At 47.4% G+C, this 15,513-nt stretch overlaps 1 protein-coding gene across 1 annotated transcript in view; it reads right to left on the bottom strand.

Annotated features, from left to right (window-relative positions):
- Nucleotides 1-15,513, bottom strand: part of LOC144129434 (uncharacterized) — a 191,277-nt gene that overhangs the window by 146,389 nt on the left and 29,375 nt on the right. The gene's annotated exons all lie outside the window — the stretch shown is intronic.

The following is a 15,513-nucleotide window of genomic DNA, read 5'->3' as shown; positions in this document are numbered from 1 at the left end:
GATAGTGTCCACTGTCACAGAGTGCACGTCGAATGCTCTGGCAACGCAGATTACCTAGGCCATGCAAACTGGAACGACTTCTGCCATGTCAGCCATGCCTTCGTTAATAACCCAACATTCCTTGCCAGCGCTGTATCAGCCCCAGGAACAAGTTACTGCTGTTTCTCCACTTCCTCGGTCCACTAATTCAGATAATGTTCAAATTATTCATGATGCAGAGATGGTGGATTCAGATACGCGAACCCTCAAACGCAGTGGATCCCCCATGTCTAACCCTTCTTCTCCACATCCTCAGCTGAAATCAAAGAAGCAACAGATTTGCTCTAAGCCAAAAGAAACTATTTTGGGGCAGGCATTTGCTGCTGCCCGAATTTCTCAACCATAGGGGTGTTAAGAGTTCTCCAGTGGAACTGTCGGTCACTCCTTTCCGCTTCAACAGGCTTACTATACCTTATATCCCAACATAATCCAGATATAATTATTTTACAAGAAACTTGGCTTTCATCTGAAAAACTCTTCCATTTACAAAATTATTCTTCATTTCGACAAGATCGTCAGTCAAGAGAAGGAGGCTTATTCGTACCAGTTACTTCAAAATTTTGTCACAGGACTAAGATTACTTTTCAGTCCTCTACATTAGACTGCGAGTTATTGGCTTTAGACTTGGAAATTCCAGGGTGTTATCCCTTTTCATTAGTAAATGCTTATTTTCGTTGCGGTGTGCAAGATACCAGGCTGCTAGATCTCCTCTTCTTAATTGTATAAAGTCAGTTCTCTTGGCCGGCGACTTTAATTCTCGTCATGTGTCGTGGGGCTTTAAGACAGATTTCTATGGTAAGCGCCTTTGGAATTGAGTTACTGATAACAACCTTTCGTGCATGAATTCGGCTTCGGCCACATTACCCCGCGCACAAATCTAATATGTGTTAGATTTAACTTTCACCAGCCCTAGTGTTCCTGTATACTCAATTGGTCTACTGTGGATTGTGGAACATCTAGCTATGACATACCTATCGTTTTTGATGTTAATTGCCGCTTAACTCCAGCGTGCTCTCAGTTGAAGTCATATATAAACTATGACCAGTTTCAGTCCACTTTGCTCTCCACTCTTGCGTGTTGTGTTGTGTTGGACTTAATGGCGCATAAGCAACTAAGCTATCATGCGCCAAGCCCAAAGTGTAAGAAATTGTTTCTGCAGATTTTTACAAATATGTGAAAAGAATATGGCGGTGTAGAAAGCTTAAAAAGTTATTTCTTTTTTGTGGTGTCGCCACTCACCAACGTCTGCAAGCTGCAGACACCCCCCTGCGGGGAGATGGGGCGATGGGTTTAGCACAAAGCAAGCCTAGAGATTCTGAGATGGTGAAGCCCCTATCTACTAAATCTGCATCACCTGGAAAGAGATTGTCCAACACATGGTACCTGGAGAGAAGTGACCAGATCGGGCATGAACAAAAATGTGCACAACATTGCTGAGACTGAAAGCAAGGTAGGACAAGAAACAGGAAAGCCGGGGAAAGGTGGAGGAAAAACGAGGGAAAGATGAAAGGTTTAAGCAAATTCGAAAAACTCAACACTGAATGAAAGAACCTTAGCCACAGCCAAACACTCGGAGAAAAGCGCCAAGAAGTGCGCCACCGAAAAGTGCGTCACCCAATTTTTATTTAATTTTGCAAAAAAAATTACAAAAGAATGATAAAACACAGCAAGAGGGAAACAGAAATGAACGAATGCAAAAAAGGCATGTGTCACTGGACAAAACTTCACTACTGCTATCATGTGACCACACCTATGAAACCCGAGTTCCAGTGCAGTTTGTGTGGTGTTTTTAAATAAGCTACCAACCTCCAACGGCATGGCTACGGCATCAGTGATGGAACTGTGTTTCAACTCCGAGCTTTTGATCAAGCTCGTGAGGCCCCATCGATTCCTTTACGACAAGAGGCAGTCGCAGTTCAAAGATACGCTGATGATGTGTTGTGTTGGGTTTTATGGCACATAGGCAGCTAAGGCCATCATGCGCCAAGCTCAAGGTATAGAATTGGTTTTCTGTAGAATGTTTAGGAATATGAAAAATCGTCGAGGGTGTAGATGGCCTAAAATATTGAACTGCATAGTAAAAAACAGAGAAGAAATCTGGAAATAGCTAATGGTAAAAGCCCCAGAGAAGGTCAGGTAGCCTCAGCTATCCTTGGCTGGGCAAGGATCCTGAGGCTCCCAACAAATCAAAAAGCCTCAGCCTTCTTCTCAGGAATGAGAAAGTGGCTGAGGTGTATCATGTAATAAAGCGAACCAGCGGTTCAAAATTTACAGTTTTTCAAGTACCCCTGCTTCTTTTAAAAAGCTAAAAACGGAAGGTATATCAACAATGGCATTATCATCTAAGAGCAGTGCTGGATGAAAAGGAATGCATTCATTATAAAATTGAGTAAAATACTTTTTTCTTATAGTGAATTTCAATCGCAGGCCCGGAGCGGTCTGCGCGCTCTGTGACAGAGCGCCTTAATCCGGCGCAGAGCGCGCGACCTGAAATTGCGACTGGAGTGCACTTACTCTGGCCAGAGCATGTAGTTGGCGCTCGCGAACTGCCGGAGGAAGTACCCGTCATTCCTTGCGCTTGCCCACGCTTTTCGCGCGATTCACTTTTGAGTCCACAGCGGCGGGCGAAGCTGATCGTCTGCTACGGAGCGCGGAGAGGAGCCGGCGCGGCGGACGCGACAAGCCGCCGGAAAGGGAGAGCGCCGATAGCGCCGCTGAAAAAGAACGTCACGCAAACTTTCGGCGGAGCAGTCCAGACTGCTCCACGGAGAAATCTCGGCTCGGCAACCGCTCCCTGTCTACGATTGGAAGACGCGATCCGTGGCTCGGATCTGCGTTCCGAATACAGTTCCTCCGAAAAGAGCAGAAAACGCCGCTCCCGAAGTGCTCCAACTCTGCGTTTGGAAGTCACCATTAGTGTTTCAAGTTTCACACATGAAAATAAAATGTGATTAACAGTAAGATCATGTCCGCATTCGCAAACAGGTTTGTCTTGTTTTGTTAGCAGGAAGTTGTGCGTAAGGTGCGTGTGGCCTACCCGGAGACGGCATAAAATCACTTCCTTAACATGTTCCTGGTGAACACATGATTTAAATTCACCTAAGACCGGTTTTACCAAGTGTAGTTTATTATTCACTTCGCCGTTCCATGCCGACTGCCATTTTTCTCTTAATTTACGCTGTACTAAGTTTATGCAATCCTTAAAAGGTATATTTACTTTTTTCATTTCCTTCCCACGAGCTTTAGCAGCGCAGAAATCTGCCCTCTCGTTGCCTCTTATTCCGACATGACTGGGAACCCAGCAGAATTTTATGTTTTTTCCTCGAGCTGTGGCTGTTACTACCTTGTGTATGATGTCACCAAGAATCGGAGTGACTGCATTTCTAGGTTTCAAAGCTCTAAGTATACTGAGGGAGCCTGTGTAAATAATACTGTTGGTAAGGTTCTCGTTTTCTATTTTTTTCTACGGCCACACAGACCGCGTAACATTCTGCAGTGAAGATGTATGAGCTCTGTGGAAGTCGCACTGTTTTCTCCGACTTCCCTCGGACCACTGCGCTTCCTACGTAAACGTCCGTTTTTGAACCATCTGTATAAAACTGCGTAAATCTACTGTATTTTTCTTCGAGTGCAAGGAATTCTTGTAGTATATGCTGTCGCGGAGTTTGTTTTTTATGAAACTGTGTAAGACTGAGATCACAGATCGCAGGAAAATTGTACCATGGAGGTAGTGGATCTTGTCTCCGAGCAATGTCAGCTAATGTATCTAATACGCCGAGGTTTTGGCACATCTCTTCAAAACGCAGGAGGAGTGGCCTGATAGCGAGCGGTTTATTGTTAAACAATATTCTAGATGGGCACTTTGTGAATATTGGGTAACATAAGTGTTTGGGCAGTGAACGGATTTTTAAAACGTATGAGCATGTGAGCATGGTTCTTCTATCTGTAAGTGACGGTTCGTTGATTTCTACATAAAGACTATTTATGGGCGACGTCCTGTAAGCACCAGAGAAAAGACGCAAACCTAAATTATGTATTGGTTCTAGTCGTTTCAGGTACGAAGGTCTCGCTGACCCGTAAACTATACATCCGTAGTCTAAGGTAGAGCGTACCACGGAGCGATAAATTTGTAAAAGACATGTCCCGTTAGCACCCCAACGTTTACGTGACAGTACTTTGAGTATATTTAGGAATCCGGAGGCTTTCTTTTCCAGTGCGTTATAAGAGGCAGAAAATTATGTTTTTGTCAGAAGTTATCCCTAGAAATTTGTGCTAATTTTTGACGGGTATCTGTGTTCCGTTCAGGTGTATGAATGGGTCGGCTTGTATGCCTCGTTTCAGCGAGAAAAGGATGGCGACTGTTTTTTGTGTGGAAAACTGGAAACCGTTCTGATCTGTCCATGTCACTAGTTTGTTCATTGTCAACTGTATTTGTCTCTCGCATATTGCTACGTTTGAGGATGTGCAGGCTATTCGAAGGTCATCATCGTACACTGAATACAGGATGGTCTTTGGGATTATTTTACTTATGGAACTCATCTTTACAATAAAAAGTGTTACGCTTAAAATACATCCCTGGGGAACCCCGTTCTCTTGAACGAAGCTCCTGGACAGGGTTGATCCCAGGCGTACTTGAAATGAGCAGTCGGAAAGAAAGTCATTGAGGCAGTTTAACATCCTACCGAGGATACCTAGGTCGCCCAGGTCGCGGAGGATCCCAAACTTCCAGGTTGTATCATACGCTTTTTCCATATCGAAGAAAACGGCAAGACAGTGCTGTTTGTGTATAAAATCTTATCTCATTGTGTTTTCGAGGCGAACTAAATGGTCTGTTGTTGAGCATCGCTTTTTTATAACCGCATTGATGGACATCAAGAAGTTCGCGGGATTCAAAGACAAATGTTAATCTTATATTAAGGACACTTTCGAAAGATTTCGCGAGACAGCTTGTGAGGGCTATCGGCCTATAGCTACTTGGGGAAGTCGGTGGTTTTCCATGTTACACGAATGGCACTATGACGGCTTTCTTCCACTTTTTAGGTATTTTTCCTTCTGTGAATATTTTGTTAAAGAAATTCAAAAGTGCCTCTATGGCAGGCTGGGAAAGATGGGCAATCATTTGATAGTGTATCTGGTCGGGCCCTGGAGCAGTTTTTTTTTTTTTCCGGCAGACAGTACAGTATTGATTTCTTGGAGAGTGATTAAATTGTTGTATTGTTGGTTTGCACCTCCACTTGTTGGAAGTCTTTGTTTTTCGGCAATATTTTTGTATTTCAGGAATGACTGCGTATAGTGAGATGAACTAGAAACTGCAGCGAAGTGTTCCCCCAAAATGTCTGACTTATGCTTGTTTGTATGCCAGGTGTTGTCAAAAGAGGAATCGTGAACGGTGAGAAGTTGCCATTTAATTTCCGAAGCTGTTCCCACATTTTTTAAAAATGTTATTTGACAGCTTATAGATGAAATGTAACTCTGCCGTGAGGCTTTCTCGGCATTGCGACGTACGTACCGAGCTTTTGCTCTTGCCTTTATAAAAAGTACGAGGTTCTCATGTGTAGGGTAACTGCGAAATTTGCCCCAAGCTTTATTTTGTTGTTTTTTTAGCTTCCTTGCATTCATTTGTCCACCACACTTTGTGTTTTTGCCGCACCACTCCTGAAGACTGAGGAATAGCTAAGTGTGCGGCAGCAATTATACAATTCGTGAAACTTTTCTTTATCTCATCGATGCTGAGGTTTTCTAAAACTATATCCTCTAAATTGGCTTGTGCTCTAAAAATTTCCAAGTCTGCTAAATGCAGCTTCCAACGTTGCGGTTTAGTTGGGATGATTTCTGGTGCGGATGTCAAACTTATTAACACAGGAAGGTGATCACTGCCATATGGGTTGTCGATAACATCCCATTGAAAATCGTCAAAAACAGATGGTAAACTAAAAGACAAATCTAAACAGCTCATATTGCCTGAGGCTGGAGAGCAGTATGTGGCCTTTTCCGTGTTTAAAAGACATCATATATTGTTTGTGAGAATAAAATCTTCCACTGTTTGACCCCTAGACTCGCAGCGCTCGCTTCCTCAAAAAGGGGAGTGAGCGTTAAAATCCGCAACTATGATGACATTTTCCCGAAAAACGCTTAGCATTTGCCACACCGCATTTTAAATGGTTTATTAGAAGACCATTTACAAAGCATACCTATTAGCTTAACGATAGCTACTGACGCCTCACAATGTGATGAAAAGGCAGGGACGGGAATATATTGCCCGCTTCTAGATTAGTCTTTTCCTGTGCGGCTTCCCGACTACAGCCCAATTTTCCAAGCGGAGTTTCTGGCGGTGCTGCTTGCTATTCGGAAACTCTTTCTCTTCAGTGGCTGTCGTTACAGACTCTCTTTCTTTGTGTTCGTCCCTTGCTTCGGCTGTGGATTTGCCAATCTTAAACACCTTTGATTCATTACTCCCTCCGCATTTGAGCATTGTTCACATGATATGGGTGCCAGGTCATAGCGGTGTGACAGCCAATAAAGTTGCGGACTGCCTGGCAAAGGCGTCCCGAATGGCCCCGTGCTACCTATCGTTCCGGCTACAGCGTACATCACAGCAGCGAAGTTTCGAAGACAGCATTTGTTAAGAATGACAACTGGATCTCTTTTAAGATCTGATGATTACCTGCACCTGAGGTATTCGTGGAGCAGGCAATCATGCCATTCACGGCAGCCTGAGGTATCTCTGTCAAGGCTCCGCTGCCGGATCCCACCCTTAAGTTTTTATTTGCACAGGTCTGGGTTGGCGCTTAATCACGTTTGCGTATTCTGTGGTGAGCACAAAACCATAGACCATTTTTTGTTGTTTTGTCGCCGCTACACTATGATGAGAAGACGGTTTTTAGAGAAGCCACTACAACAGCTTGGCCTTTGTTTGAGCAGCCCAGTCATATTGTCGTTTGGAGCCAACATACTTGGGTACAGTCACAAGTCTCTTTTTACCGCAGTCCAAAATTTTAAAGCAAAAGCTTTTCTGGCCGCGAACTTGCGATTTCGCCGTGGCGGTGCTCCTAGGAGGCACATGACGTCACAACGCGCGCCTCACCGCGGATACTTCTCTCTCTCTCTCTCTCCCTCCCTAATCACTGCTGCGCATGCGCTGCTAGTACCACCGAGCCACGGGTGTTCCGCCGCTGCGCAGCGCCGCGCCTTTCGTCAATATCCAACTTTCAATTTTCAGTTTTATTTTTCTTCTTTCCCTCCCTCCTTTATCCCTTCCTTTACGGCGCGGTTCGGGTGTCCACCGAGATATGTGAGAAGGTTACTGTGCCATTTCCTTTATTCAAAAACCAAACAAAACAAGTGAGCCGACGGCGTTCATAGAGTTCATTGGCGTTGACAACTTTGCAAAGGCCGTTTAATTTCACGAAAGGAAAGGCGCACAACCGGCTCCATGGGTCAGTGGAGACCTGAATCTCGCTTTCATGTACGTGGCGTGACGCTGGTGTCCAACTGCAAAAGCGTGCTTTGCGTTCCGCACATTGGATAGGCAGCGCGCCCTCCCTGCCACCCTGGGAGGTGGCATGCAGTTAAAGGTTGATCGCGAGAGATTGATCACCAAATGAACGCTGCGACCTAGCTATTGCTGCAGTGCCACATGTCAGCCACAACGCTGTCAGCGCTAATGCATTCAGGCCGCATCTCTCTCTCACCACCGCCACATGTATCAAAGCACGAATGAGGCGTCCGCATACCCAGGGAGCCAGTTATGCGCCCTTCCTTTCCTCAAAGCCATCGCCGTCTAGAACATTGTCAACGCCACTGAACACAGTGAACGCCGACATCCTTCGCTTTGTATATCCTGGATTAGCTGAGCTAATCCACATTAATTTTAATGGAATCAAATCGACTACCTTGGTAACTTTTTAAACATCATTTTTATTCTTGCAATTATCATTATCATTTAACCACTCGGCTGTAAACCTCAGTGTCGATCTCCTGCGTGCGTTATGCATTTCCCGTTTCATTTCGTTGTTCCTTTCTGTTTACTTTTTCCTTCATCAGCATTCATTTTATTTTCGTCCAGGAAATATTTATGTGAAAAACTCTCTGTGCCCCCAATTCTTGGCCAATCCCCCTATGTGGGCATGTACCATTGTATGAGGGTAACAACAACAACAACAACAACAACAACAACAACAACAACAACAACAACAACAACAACAACAACAACAACAACAACAACAACAACAACAACAACAACAACAACAACAACAACAACAACAACAACAACAACAACAACAACAACAACAACAACAACAACAACAACAACAACAACAACAACAACAACAACGCCCAAGTCTAGGCAAGCACCGGATAATACAGTACTGGCGCGTGACGGCGTCACTGGAGTGGTTAGCAGTCTGGCATTCAGGGTGCCCGTACACGGGTGTGCAGGCTGGCAGATCGTGGTTGCTCCCCCCAGCAACCTCTCGCGACCAATCATCAATTGAACTGCCACCTGCCACACTGGGCTACTGAGTATATATCCTGTCCATGGCGACAGGTTCTAGAAAAAGAAAAAATCGACGATCTGGCTAACAGGCGCCGCAGAAATAATATAGCTATATTTGGCCTCAAAGAGGACGTCGATGAGAAAGTAGCGGCGCTCGAACAGCAGATGACACAGGGTATTTTTAAAGATAAGATTGAAGTGGATGGAGAGTCTGTCAAGCGCATTCATCAGATTGGTAGCAAAAACAAGAGCCGTGAGTGACCTGTCATTCTTGCTTCTATGCTTTTCGAGAAAAATGTTGGTCCTACGTAATTCTTCAAAGCTGAAAAAACTCTGGCATATTAATTTCTGAAGATTTCTCAGCAGCCGCTCGCGAAACTCGCAAAAAACTATGGCAGTGTAGACTGGGTAGCCCTTGTTTTCGACAAACTGAAAATAAACGAAGATTTGTATGTGTGGAAAGATGCTGAAGATAGAAGGGTACTTCTGAGGAAAGGGGGAAGGGGGGAGCGTCGCGCACGGCCATGACGCCCTTTCTGCGTTGCGTCTAATGTATCGTGCTTTGGCTCTAGCCCTTTTGAAGGTGAGCAAGTTTCCTGGAGTGGAATATTCGCAAAGGTTGCCCCAAGCCTTGTTTTGCTGCTTTTTAGCCAATATGCATTCATTTGACCGCCAAACTTTCTGTGTTTTTCGTGCAATTTCAGACGTTTGTGGGATAGCCTGTATTGCTGCAGATATTAGGCATGCCACAAATTTTTCATTTCTTCTATAGCAAAGGTTTCAGTATGTTCATTTTACAATGTGGCCTTCGTTCTGAAAAGTGCCCAATCGGCGAGGTGAATTTGCCATCACCGTGGCCTTGTGGGGATGATGGATGTAGGTGATGTTAGCTTTAAAACCGCAGGTCACATCCCCGAGGGTCGTCTAAAACATCCCAAACAAAATCATTAAAACCGATGGAGATGCAAATGCTAAATCGAGGCAGGTCATTTTTCCAGAGCTGGGGCAGCCAATACGTGGTTTTTCCCGTATTCATTAAACATATGCTATTTGTTTAAGAAGAAAATCCTAAAAAGAAAAGAAGGAAATCCTCGATGAGCTGTTCCCTGGAATCAGTATGCTCCCTTCCCCAGAATGAGGAGTGTGCGCTAAACTTTCCAATTGTCGCATACGGCTCAGACAATTGGTTAAAAAGTTCTTCTAAGTCATGCATGGTAATTGTGTTGTGTGATGGTATGTACGCAGAGCATATTGTTATTGTCTTATGGCTAATGATGTTTACTGCGACCGCTTCTAAGTTTGTCATAACTAGCACCTCTCTTGCAGGGACGCCGCTTTGCGTAATGGCAGCTACGCCTCCTGAGAGTCGGCTAGCCCGCACTCGGTCTTTCCGGAAAATACTATATCTTTTCAAGATGTTTGTGTGCTGTGGCCGAAGGTTCGTTTCCTGTAGGCACACAGCTGTAGGCGCCATTGTTTTGAGTATATCGGTTATGTCTGTGTAGTTTCTGTGTAGACCTCTACAGTCCCATTGTATTAGATACGCCATTGTGATAAGCTGGGGATTGGGGAAGGTTGCTTAATTTCAGGAGGAGTGATTCGTGGTTCCCCTTTTCTCTCTAGGGAGTCTCGCCGCCGCAGCAGCGGTGGCGAACTAGGAGTTAAACCCATCACCACTCTCGTGGCGCCGTATTTCCGCGGGGACAACGCGGATGTGTGAGTTTAGGATGTCGGCGGGCTCTCGCTGACACCCATATCCCCACGGTGGACGTGGAGGATGCTTCTTGGTCGCGATGGCCCGTGGCCTTCGCATTCGTATTTTTTGTTAGCACCGCTGAACCAGGCTCTGCTCCAGCGGCAGAGTCTCTAAGCTTGGACCAGCATTTGCCTTCTTAGCGGTGTGGGGCGACAGGTCCAGTTCAGCAGAGCTCTTCTGGGTGTCTGTCGCCGAGGATGCCGCTGCTGAAAGTATGGCCTGAGGGCCTCCGTCGAGGATTGCGTGGTCTTCTTGCGAAATTTTCAGCCTTGTGGACTTGGATGTGGGGGCTTGGATGTCAACACAAGGTCCGTCGGTTTGACCTGTGTGCCGACAGAAACCGAATGCGGCAGCGGTCCGCACGTCACCGCTTCGGAGTATGTCCCTTTCTGTTGGAAAGAGAGACGTTTTTTTTTTTTTGCCTCAAGGTAGGACAGGTTTTCTGTGGTCTTCAAAGTTATATTTTGTTTTTCTGTTTTCCAGACTGGGCGCGACCTGGAGTACGCGCCATGTGCGCCATTGCAGTTGATGCATTTCAGTGTGCGTTCGCATCTCTCCTCGGTACGTGTCTCTTCTCCGCATGTGACACAAGTGGGCTTACCACGGCAAGCCAACATGCTGCGTCCAAAGCGCTACCATTTGAAACATCGTCTAGGATTCGGTATGTATGGGCGGATTTCCCAATAGAGGTATGCAGAGTGAATGGAATCAGGCAGAGTTGTGCTATTGAAAGTTGGGACTATGTGTTTGGTCTTGATTTCAGCATTGTTTCTCCGGATGTTGATTCGTCGGGCTGCTATTACTCTTTGTCTTGCTAGTTCTTCTATTTCCCGATCAGTACTATGTGGTAGTTTCTATTTAGATGTGACGCCCTTTGATTGGTTCAGGGTGTGGTGCGGAGCTACTTGTACACTCATTCACCAAGATTTTGCAATGACAGCGGTGTGTTGCTTTGTTCTTTTGTGCCGATTTCTACCAGGAGATCTCCGGTTCTCTGCTTTTTTGCTTTGTAGTTTTTGCCGACACAGTTCTTTAGAGTTTTGGCAACGACAAATGCGGACTAGTTGGCTACAGGTTCGCCAGTATTCGAGTGAATCATGAAAAACGTCGTAAATGTTTCTGGCTTTTGTGGCATCAATTTCTTGACCTCGGTGCGACCCCTTTTGGGTTTTTTTTTCAGCAGCGCAGGGGACAAAGGACGTGACAAGTGCACAGACAGCGCCGTGTCTGTGCACTTGTCACGTCCTTTGTCCCCTGCGCTGCTGAAAAAACCATGTCACACCAACTTGCCCAAGCTTCTACAGTATCAGCAGCCCTTTTGGGGGGTCGATCAGGTTTTTTAGCAGATTTATCCATACGGCATGTACAGACTAACGGTCTCTAATATTCTGTCGCCTCTGATTAACGCTTATACACAGGGGAAGGTCCCGGGACACCCCGCCTGGTAGACAGACGAGGAACCCATCTGCCGAGGCTTGATCACGGCATCGACCGCCACCGTTTATGGTTTCTTCCCTCCACCTCTCAACCTACGGATGACAGCTGCGGTATGCGGGCTAAGGGTGCGTGGTGGCGCCAAGCCAAGCACCAACACCTCGTTACACATGGTGCCCCAGCGGGGGACATGGGATGAAGTAAATTGAGAAAATTGTTCGAATGAGAAAATTGTTCGAATAATCGCCAATATTGATAACATGACTACCACCAAATACGCCTTCCATGCACATAAAATTGTCCGCGTTGATCTTTTGTATAATTTTAAATTATTGCAAAAAATGTATTTTTCCACGGTATCAGTTGTCAATTTTTACTCTACCTATAGCATCTTTGGACACGCGTCATGCTAACATACATACAAGAAATACTAACTGATGGAATATACCCCGTTTTCGCACCGACTATAAACTACAAATGTTGTCTTGTAATCTGCCCCATGTTTTAAACACATATCAACATACAACGGGATATACAAAAGCTGAGCTGCGGAATATTTTGTTCGAATGCCATTCTATGTCTCCACTTGTTGATTGCTGAACGTTTGCTTGAGTGTTAACGTATTTTTCTTTCAACATATGTATGGCCATTTCAGTGTTCTCATTTTTAAACATTATTCGAGTCACTGTATATATGTGTCGAGTGTTTTCTTTATTTATTCTACTACTGTTTGTGCGACTGGTTTTGCAAAATGTCCGGTACCGCTCGTGTCCTACTGCTTGTAGGGGTTTCCTGGGCGCCCAGTCAAGCTGTCCAGGCAGCTTTTAGCCAGGGAACCCTCCAGTTGAACCTGGAAAATAAACTTATTGACTATTGACTGTAGTAGCCATTTTCTGCTGTCGGAGTTGCAGATGTGGCGGCAAGGAGGGCCGTCCCGGACGGAGAAACGGGAAACTTGGCGGCAGAGTGAGGATGGGCAGCCATGGTCGGCGCGCAGACGATATTGAGCAGGGAAGCAATCCAAGGATCTTGTCGCTGCTCGGAGTGCAGATGGCGAGGGCAGTCAGTGGAAGGTCGGGCGTGGGAACGGTACAGGGCAGGCGACGACACCGGTGACCGGGAGAGAGAGTCGGCGTCATAATGCTTGCGTCCCGAGCGGTGCACGACACGGATGTCATATACTTGAAGCCTCAGTGCTCAACGGCCGAGACGTCCAGACGGATCCTTGCGAGAAAACCGCAGCGGTGGCCAAGTGGTTGAGCATCCGCCTCGCATGCGGGAGATGCGGGGTTCGATCCCCAGTGACGCCGGGTACCCACCGGTGACACAATGGGTACAAGCTTTCCCCTGGTCTGGTGGTCGGCTTCTTTAGGGCGAAATGCTTGGAAAATGGGTCTTTGACCCCACCTTGAGAAATGGAAAATACATTGTGTCATGGCGCTCTTTGGCCGTAGATGCCCTTGCGCCATAAAAATACATCATCATCATCATCCTTGCGAGAAGCGAGTGAGCAGAGGGCACGGTGGTCTGCAACGACGTCGAAGGTGTGGCCGTACAGGAAAGGGCAGAACTTGATTATTGCCCAGACGATTGCAAATCACTCTTTTTTCAATAAAGGACTAGTTGGACTCCGCTTTCTTAAGAGAACGGCTGCATAGTTGACCCCGTATTCGGAAAAGCCAGGCTTGCGCTGGGCGAGGACCGCACCGAGGCCGACACCGCTGGCATCGATGTGTGGTTCCATTGGAGCAGCCGGATCATAATGTCGAAGTATGGGCGGTGAAGTCAAAATGCGGCGCGGCATGAGGAAGGCGTCATCTCAAGCCGGCGTCCAAGAGGACAGGTTAGTGGGGCCATCCAGGAGCTGTGTAGAGGAGGCTTTGATTGTAGCGAAATTCCGGACAAAACGACAATAGCAGGAGCAGAGGCCCACGAAACTGCGCAATTCTTTGAGAGACGTCTGTTTCGGGAAGCCAGCAACGGCTCACAGCTTGTCAGGATCCGGTAGAACTCCATCTCTAAACACGACGTGGCCGAGAATGGTGAGCTTGCGGGCTGACATTACTTCAGGTTGAGTTGAAGGTCGGCGCGTGTAAGGCACGTCAAGACGGGCGGAGGCGACGCAGATGGGTGGAGAAGTCAGGGGAGAAGACATCGTCCAGATAGCAGACAGATGTTCCATTTGAGGCCGCGCAGCACGTTGTCCATCACTCTTTCGAGCGTCGCTGGGGCGTTGCAGGGGCCGAATGGCACAACGTTGAATTCGTAGAGCTCGTCCGGGGTGACGAATGCATGGTCGATGCGCGGGAGCGGATACACATCCGATGCGTAATTTTGTCGAAGCGGCATTAGTCCACGCAGAAGCGAATGGACCCATCTTCCTTCTTCACAAGGACAACAGGAGACGACCAGGGAATACTGGATTCCCGAACAACATCGCGGTGCAGGACGTCGTCGACTTGTTCGGCAATGACACGGCGCTCTGTAGATGACACGGGCGTTTGTGGAGAGGTGGGTGAGGACCGGTGTCGGTGTGGCTGAAGACGGTCGTCGTCCGGGCCTTGCGGCGTGTCGAACGAGGAGCGGAAATGGCGCAACTGGTCAAGAAGCTGCTTGCGATGGCGCGGCTCGAGGGCGCTGTCAACAGAACGGTTGAAAATATCACGCTGAAGCGGCCGGATGCCACACGAGTAGGGGTCAAGGCATCAACTTGGCATGCAGGCAAATTTGCGACAGCGTCAAGGTCAACGAGCTCAATACGGCCAACGTACTCCGCAAGAAGCAATGTGGCGGGAGACGAGAGAGTATTGGCCACCAGAAATGTGCTGGTACCTGTGGGGACTCGCCCCACGGTCCCCTTTTCTTGGCTTTCCCGCGATGCACCCTGCAGCAGCGGGTTCATTTCAATGTGGGGCGCGTCACGTGACTCTCCCTGGTTAATTAAGTAACAAGAGAGGGCGCTACCATCGCAGCGCGAGAGGCTGCGCGCGCGCGGATTACAGCATACGGCATCACTCTTCGGCTGGGATCGTCGGCGCGAGCGGCCGTGTCGCCCGCGGCTGCGCTCTTCGCCAGCGGGGCGAGGAAGTGGCGGGGAGACTCGTTCCCGTATCTCGTCCCGTCCGGCTTCGGAGTATCCCTTGCCCTAGCGTGGGCGAGCATTCGCTCGTAACCTTGATGGTGAGTCGCACGATCTCGATTCGTTAGCGTATTTTGTTGCTAGCTGGCGTTATTGTTGCTGTAGTAATAAATGCCTGTTTGTGTCAGCCAGCGTGTCGTTCTTTTGCTCCCTCAAAGCAAGGTCCGCCGTGGTCGGCGTGCGCTCGGTAGCGTACGCGATCACGGGGTGGGGCCGGGCGGGTTTTAACTGTCTCAGCCGCGATTAAATGGGGGAAACGTATTCATCTCCCCTATTAAACCCCCATATCTGGCGCCCAACGTGGGGCGTGCTCTTGGAACATTGGATGACTGTTTGTTCGGCTCACGGAACGCTCTTTGTCCGGACTTGACAAGTGCTAGGCCTAAAAAGAATTTTGATCGCTAGGACCTGCGGCATGCTTTCTTGAGTGCGAGGTGTATTGCGCTGCAGCAGGTTTGAACTTTTCGACATGCTCAGTACATTTTTCGTCAAGTTTTCAGTACGAGAACCACTTGGTCCGCATCGAGGGAGCGCGAGGCCTAGCGCCCGCGGAGTTGCCGAGCCCGACGCGAGTGAGTACGGAAGCCGCGTGGGTGGTCCGAGTTTTCTGTATATATTTTTCTTTGCTGTCTCTTTTTCGACTCTGGGAGT

This window comes from Amblyomma americanum, chromosome 4, assembly GCF_052857255.1.
Source record: "Amblyomma americanum isolate KBUSLIRL-KWMA chromosome 4, ASM5285725v1, whole genome shotgun sequence".
Lineage (NCBI taxonomy): Eukaryota > Metazoa > Arthropoda > Arachnida > Ixodida > Ixodidae > Amblyomma > Amblyomma americanum.
This window is presented reverse-complemented; position numbering and strand designations above follow the sequence as displayed.